This window comes from Alligator sinensis, unplaced genomic scaffold (assembly GCF_000455745.1).
Source record: "Alligator sinensis unplaced genomic scaffold, ASM45574v1 scaffold109_1, whole genome shotgun sequence".
In the NCBI taxonomy this organism is placed as follows: Eukaryota; Metazoa; Chordata; order Crocodylia; family Alligatoridae; genus Alligator; species Alligator sinensis.
Window position 1 is genome coordinate 759,080 of NW_005841852.1, and position 6,775 is coordinate 765,854.

At 42.8% G+C, this 6,775-nt stretch overlaps 1 protein-coding gene across 4 annotated transcripts in view; it reads left to right on the plus strand.

Moving 5' to 3' along the window:
* Window positions 1-6,775, plus strand: part of SEC24C (SEC24 homolog C, COPII coat complex component) — a 60,285-nt gene continuing 53,510 nt past the window's right edge. For all 4 annotated transcript variants that reach the window (XM_006016263.3, XM_006016264.3, XM_006016265.3 and 1 more), the window contains exon 1: window positions 1-102. The gene's annotated coding sequence lies outside the window, so the exon portion shown is untranslated. The remainder of the gene's footprint in view (window positions 103-6,775) is intronic.

The following is a 6,775-nucleotide window of genomic DNA, read 5'->3' on the forward strand; positions in this document are numbered from 1 at the left end:
CTCCCTCTCTTTAGCGGAACGGGGGCCCGGCTCGGCCCGGTGGGTGCCCTCGGGCGGGCGGACCCCGGCGCGGCCTGCGAGGCTTTCCGCCCCCGCTGACAGGTCGGTGCCGGGTCCATGACTGCAGTCAGCCCGAGCGAGCGTCCGAGCTGCACGGGGCCCAAGGCCGGCGGGCCGAGACAAGAGCCGCTTCCCTTCTGCCAGGCCGCCGCGCAGCCCGCTTCGTCTTGCAGCCCCGTGGCCCCGGCCGCGAGAGGGGCTGAGTGGGGGCCAGACCTCGCTGCGTGCCTTGGTCAGATCGCTCATCCCCGCGGCCAGGCCAAGGCGGGTGCCCGTGGCTGGGCAGGGACTGCACCTCTCTGCCAGCAGCTGGTGAAACTGCCTCTGCCAAAGAAACCTCCTCAGGTTCCAACCCGGCCTAAGCACCCCTGTATCTGCCTGGCTTGGGGTGCAGCTCACACAAGTCAGCTGTGAAGCGGGGGCGAATCACCTGCTTTCTGGGCGTTTCAGAGTTGCTAGTGTCAGTGATCTAGTGTCAGTGATCTTTAGTGTCTTGGCTTCAGTCTTCTCTTCAGCCTTGATTCTCATTTAAGCTCATGTCCTGCCAAACTGCACCTTTGCACTTCTTTTCTGTTCCAGCAAACTTTGTCAAGATGTGGGGGTGTTTCTTAACCACTAGCTTGTGTCTCTAGTTTGTAAAATAATCTCATTGTTGCTTCCGTTCAGGTGCTTATTTTATTTTTTTGCTCAGGCATCTTCAGTAGAACCACCTGGACAAAAACCCAAAGAGTATTACAGAATGAAAGGAAGTTCTGTTCAGGCCTGTGGGTTCCTTTTCCTATGTTATAGAAGAGTCCTTTTACTTGACCTCTGATTTCTGCAGACCCTAAGGAGTGGTATAATTTGCTGCTAAAGATGCTCTTGGAAATCTCTGCCTTTCAGTAATACTAAATTCTCACATGAATTCTGAAGGACATGAATTTGGCCTTTTTCTTCCCAGGTCTTTTAATTGAAGTTGGGAGTGCAAGGTTCATGCTGGCTTAGAATTTGGAATCATTGCATTGTTACAAGAGGTTTTGTTCATCCTTTCACAGAAGTTCTGGAAGGGGAACTGCAGCTGTTGTTGTGGGACCCAGAGGAAGGAAGAGCAGAATGATTTGTTTGTAGGTGGAGACTGATGTGGAAGGGTAGTTGCTGTTGGTTTGCTAGAGTATGGACTATAGAGTATTTAGTCATAAATGTATTTTTTGGACAAGTGCAAGATGCTTGAAAGACTCTTGTGGGCCCCTAACTGTTCTCTCTTGGCTCTAGAAATCCTTGAGCATTTTGCTGGGTAGCTGAGGAAGGGCAAGGCATAGGGAGTGACTTAGATGGTCAGCCTTAAGACTTCCACAGGATAAAGAGAGGGAGAACCCGGTGCTTGGCTCTTTTAGAAATGAACTTGAGTTAGGGTATTGATTGTTGTTATTGTTATTATTTTTAAAGGCAGGTTTCCTTTTTCTGAGCTTGACTCAAAATTAAGATGGTTCCTATTCTGTAGAGTTTACTATCTAAGTACTTATCCACACTGTGTTGCTGCCAAGGTGGAGTGTCCACCCACTTTCTCTCACTCAGCACATGCTAAATCCCAGAAATGAAGCAGTATACTGACTTAGAGTGGCCCTATGCATGTACCCCACTGCTACTGAGAGGCTGCAAACACTGAGCATGTATCTTGGGTGCACTCAGGACTGCTCTCCAGTAGCTAAGCTGTTTTTCTGGGATTTAGCTTGTGGGCAGGTCACGATTTTTTTTCTTGCATAGCTACAACCAGAGGTTGTGTAGACAGCCTAAAAGACAGGACAAAGAAAATGGGATTTCTGAAAGTCTAGAGGAAAAATTAATTCAGAGCTTGTTTCCTTCCTTGGGAAAGAAGGGAATCATCAGTTATGGTAGTACTCAAAATATGGGAATGTTATGCTAATTATACAGGGACAGTTGTTCTCCACCATCACCATGGAAGCATGTGGTTAAGGATGGGGAAAGGGATACACTAAAGCAGAAGAATGCAGATAGTTATAGAGGAATGGCTATCACAATTCTGGTCAGTTTCTTCTCTTGTACCCTCCCCCCCTTTAATTATTTGTTCCTTTAACATAACCTCTTCACTCAGCTCTCCCTTTCAAACTCCAAATCATCTTAGTAATTTTTATTATCAAATGCACTAAACAGTGCAAGGTTCAGAGAAGTGAGTCCTGAAGATATCACAGGTTGCAATATGTAAAATGACCTTTCAATGAGATTACGTTAAGAAACAAGATGCCTTTCTGCTGATGCTGTTTTTTTCAGTGATTTTGCCCTGTGGGAGTGGTGCACAAATAGCCAAGTCCTTTTTGAGAAATAGCTGCCAGTGAGGGAGGTGTGGTCCTATCCTTTGAGCCCTGCATTCACTAGAGTAGGATGTAAATTATGATCTTTCAGTTCCTTTCTCTTCTCTAGTTCATCCAGCCACAGAATAATTCTCTTTCCGTTTTTGTTTTTGTAAACAAAAACCTAATAGGTAAAATAAGTGTATGCTTAAAGTTATGTTTAGGCTTTTTACTTTTTCAAATACTTTACATTTATGGTTGGCCTGAGCATCTGTTTCAGCAAGGGCTCTCTGGAACTGACCAGAAAAGTATGACTGACTTTACATCATTACTGCCTCAAATTCTAAGAAGACTAATTTTTGTTTTAGGTAATTCAAGGGACACAACATTAATTGTTATTACCATTCCATCTCAGCTTCTGTGGCCTTGGTTAGTAGGGATAAAGACAAAAGCTTGAAAAAAGTGTCAGTCAGCCCTGGAAACAAGGAGTTATGAAACTTGATGTGGCTGACTGAAAGGCAAAGTTGTAATTTTCTGCAGTCTTGCCTTTGAAGGTTTTCAGCCTGGTTCACCTTGGTCAAAGGTCATTCTAGATGTTATAAAACAAAATAGGAAGTTCTCGCATCTAAATGCAGCCAAGAGATGGATGAACACTTTTGAGAGCCTCTTATAAATTCTCTGAAACAATAGTAGGTCATTGGCTACCACTGCCTCCTTCAGGAAGACCTGGTTAGTTCTGGAGTGTAAGTCTGGAGGTGGAAGCAGAGTAATGGAATTCCCCAGTGAGTGAATTGACATGCAGGCCTGAAATGGGAATATTGAAAGCAACAAAATTCACAGCCAGACTCTTTCTTTGAGGACCCTGTTCCTTGCTTTTCCTCTTCTGCCCAGATTTTGGCAAATGTTTTGTATTGTTTTTTTTTATCTCGGGTTTTTTCAGTCATGGAAGGCTATTTGTTTGCACTATTGCCTTTTGAGGATTAAGTTGGGAGTACTCCTTTTAGTTCAAGCTTGTAACAAAATATTATTGCATGTAGAGATCTAGCAAGTAGTTTGCATGTAGAGATCAGCTTGCCACTGCAAGCTGTGAAAATGACACCATAATCTTTTAGAGAGAATGGTTATAATTTAGCTATTTCCTTTTGTCTCAGCTAGGCAACTGGGAATAGTGGGACTAAATCATTTTCACTTCCTGGAAGAAATGGACAAAAGTTTTGTCTATACCAACACTTAAAACCATTTTTCATAACATTTGCATGGACTCGTTGATGCAGATCCCTGTGATTTTTTTTTATTTTTTTTTTCCCCTTCATTGTCTGTTGTACCAACTGGTTGTCTTTTGTCTTTCTGTCTACAGGCTTTGGCACTTGAGAAGTGCTGTATAAAGTAAAGAATTAGGATGAAAAATATTAATATGTTCAAAGTTAAGTAAACTACTTAACTAGGACATGTATGCTTTGCAGCGCTGGCCGCTTTTGAAAAGTGCCTGGTGCTATGACACATGCAGTTGTATAAGTGGCGAAATGCGCATCAGCGCTGAGAAAATGGTGGTAGCACACTTTTGAACTACAACACTTTGGAGGTGCTTTAGTTCAAAAGCGTAACAGCACTGACACGCATTTTCCTACTTACGCAACTGCACGCAGCGCAGTGCAGTTGCCTCAGCTTGTGTGCAGAGTAAACTCGATTAATTGAGTCTGCTCCAAAGCGGCGGATCTCCAGTGCGTTTCTGGAAAAAAAAAATGTGTATAAATGCCCTGAGTGGGCTGAGGGCTGGTTCCTTTATTAGGCTGTCTCACAAGAAACTGAATTAGCTTCATGATACTCAATAATGACTGCTTATTTGGTTGTGACAGTAGTAACGTATTAGCATCAGTTCTGCTTAATGAAGCTTTGTGTTGCAGGTGGGGAGTACTAAAGTCATGTTTAACTATGCGTAAGTGTGACAAAATAAGTTTTTAGTCTTTTAATACCAAAGTCGTTAAATGCAGATCAAGTGATACATTGTCCTCACTTCTGCCACTGAACAAAGTGTCTCTGCCCCAGAAATTAATATTCATGTTCCCTCGTCTCTTCTTCCCCATAGAACAATTTGTCAGTATGATCTTTGGATCATAAAATGAAAGGAATAAATGGAGCTCAAGTCCCAAAGGGGTAGAATTTGTTGTTTTCTTGATAAAACAATAAAAGTGTACTTAAAATAACATCATCATCTCCCCTTCCCCCCCCTCCCCTGCCCTCAGTCCCTGCTCAATGATCAGGCTATAATTTCCTAATTACCAGTCTCCCTTCACCACTCACTGTGGCCCACACAAACCAAAGGTCATGTTTGATGAAGAAGGCTTTGGTTCTTGCAAAAGGATTGAAGTAACTTTGCTTCAGATAAAAGTAACTTTGGTTTAGGCTTCAGTAGCAGATGGCCTCTTTGAGGCTCTGGTCATATGCTAAGGCTGTCATAGCCCATCAAGTCACTGACCTGCTGCTACTTAAATTTTAAAAAGCTTGAGTTAATTATTTTCTTTTACATATCACATTTAAGGGTTGGGGGAGACTAATGTTTTCTGTATGGACGTCAGTTCATTCATTTTGCAACTTCCTTGTATTACAAATAATATTTCATATAGAAAACAAAGAGTTTGCCAGTTGTCGTCGTAACGTCCTAATTAAGTTGCTTTTTTTTTTTTTTTATTAGATCAAGCATTCAAAATGTTACCATTTTATCTTTTTACTGTCCGGTAATAGACCCTAGTAGCCACAGGCATCTAAAATCTATACAGCAGTACAAGTAGTCTGACCATAATGGATGCGACTCAGTGGGCATAGTTTGGCTGCAGATGGTACATCCATATCTTCTCCAGGATATGGTGCATGTGTATCCCTAAACTCTGTATACAGAAGCTCTGTTTGGAACTATGGTTAATGTTTATAATCTTTTATGTGTGGTTTCTCTCCAGTCATCTTGTTCCCTTGTTGAACTTGGGCGCTCTGAGTTTAATGTATTAGCTACTATGACTGTCATAAGCTTTCTGTTAACTAGTGCAAAAGGTGCATTACACATGTTGGTTAATACATGTTAAAATCCTATCATAGATAAAATAGGTAGTTGTAGCTTATTATCTGTTTGAGGTAAATGTTAGGATTCCTGATTAAGGTTTATCTCAATCACCTGGTACCTCTCTGTATCTGTCTGTCTTGTTTATCCTAATATTTAACTTTTGCTTTTTTCCCCTGTGATGGGCAGGGCCAAAGTTGCAGAATTTTTTTAACAAAGAAAGATGATTTGCCAGAGATTTGAGGATAGGAATACAGGGTTGTTGATTTATCTGAAATTTGAATAGTTTGGCATGTTTTCTTATGCTTTTATGTAACTTTGACTTTGTGAATCTCCTGGCCTTTGTACCTCTTTGTTTACTACAGCATGCAACGTTAACTATAGCTCTGTAAGTCTGGTCTATCTAGGCAGGTGATAAACCAATACCTCCATGTAAAATGAAACCATCCTCTACTGCCCATTGTCCAGATGCCGAGCAGGAAGTGGTCCACATGCTGCTCCCTCCAGAACAGGTGTATCTGAGTGCTACCTACTTGTTATGGGACATCTTATCCTTTTTTAAGATGGTAGATTGTTAATATCTACAAAAGTGAGGAATGAAGAGTGCATCCATTCCACAAATTTTCTTGGACAGCTCTACCCATGTGCCTCACTCCAGTTTCTGATGTCCCTGTCCCTTTCAGTTTCTGGTCTTTACATGCACATATTAGTAAACCTCTTAGCATATGGTACCTTTCACTTCACTCTCGGGTTCCACTTGAGAATTTGACATTTTAAATTTATTCTTTTTCAAATCCATTATAAATACGTTAGGCTTATAGACTAGCTGCACTTCTATTTGTGACCCCATTCTAGATTTTCTTCAGGCACCTTACGAACCAACCCTTCGAATTCTAAGGTGGGGCCTCGCTAATATTGAAGAAGCATGATCTAATAGAACACTAGGGCTGTGTGAAATTTTGGTAGCTGATTCAATTCGGAGGAGATTCAGCCCAATTTCGGGAACCGAATCTCTGAATTGAATCAGGAGACCAATTAAAAGCTCCAAATCAATTTGAAGCATCCAAATAGATTCAGAAAAGATTTGGCCGATTCGGAGATTCTGCCACACACTAAACAGGCAGCTCACAGCTGGTAAGTCTTTTGGGGTTGAGAGAGGGGCGAGGGAAGGGGCGTGGGGGAGGCAGGGATTGGTGCTGGGACAAGCTTCCCAGCTGGGGTGGACGGTGCATTACTCGGGAAGGGAGGCACGGGATATGGGCACGGCAGCACTGGGAGCGGGGGCTCTGCCCTGCTGCCACTTGCCCAGTCAGGGCAGGGTTGCGGGCACGGTTTGCTCCAGGTGGAATGGGGCAAGTGGCAGCAGGGCATAGCC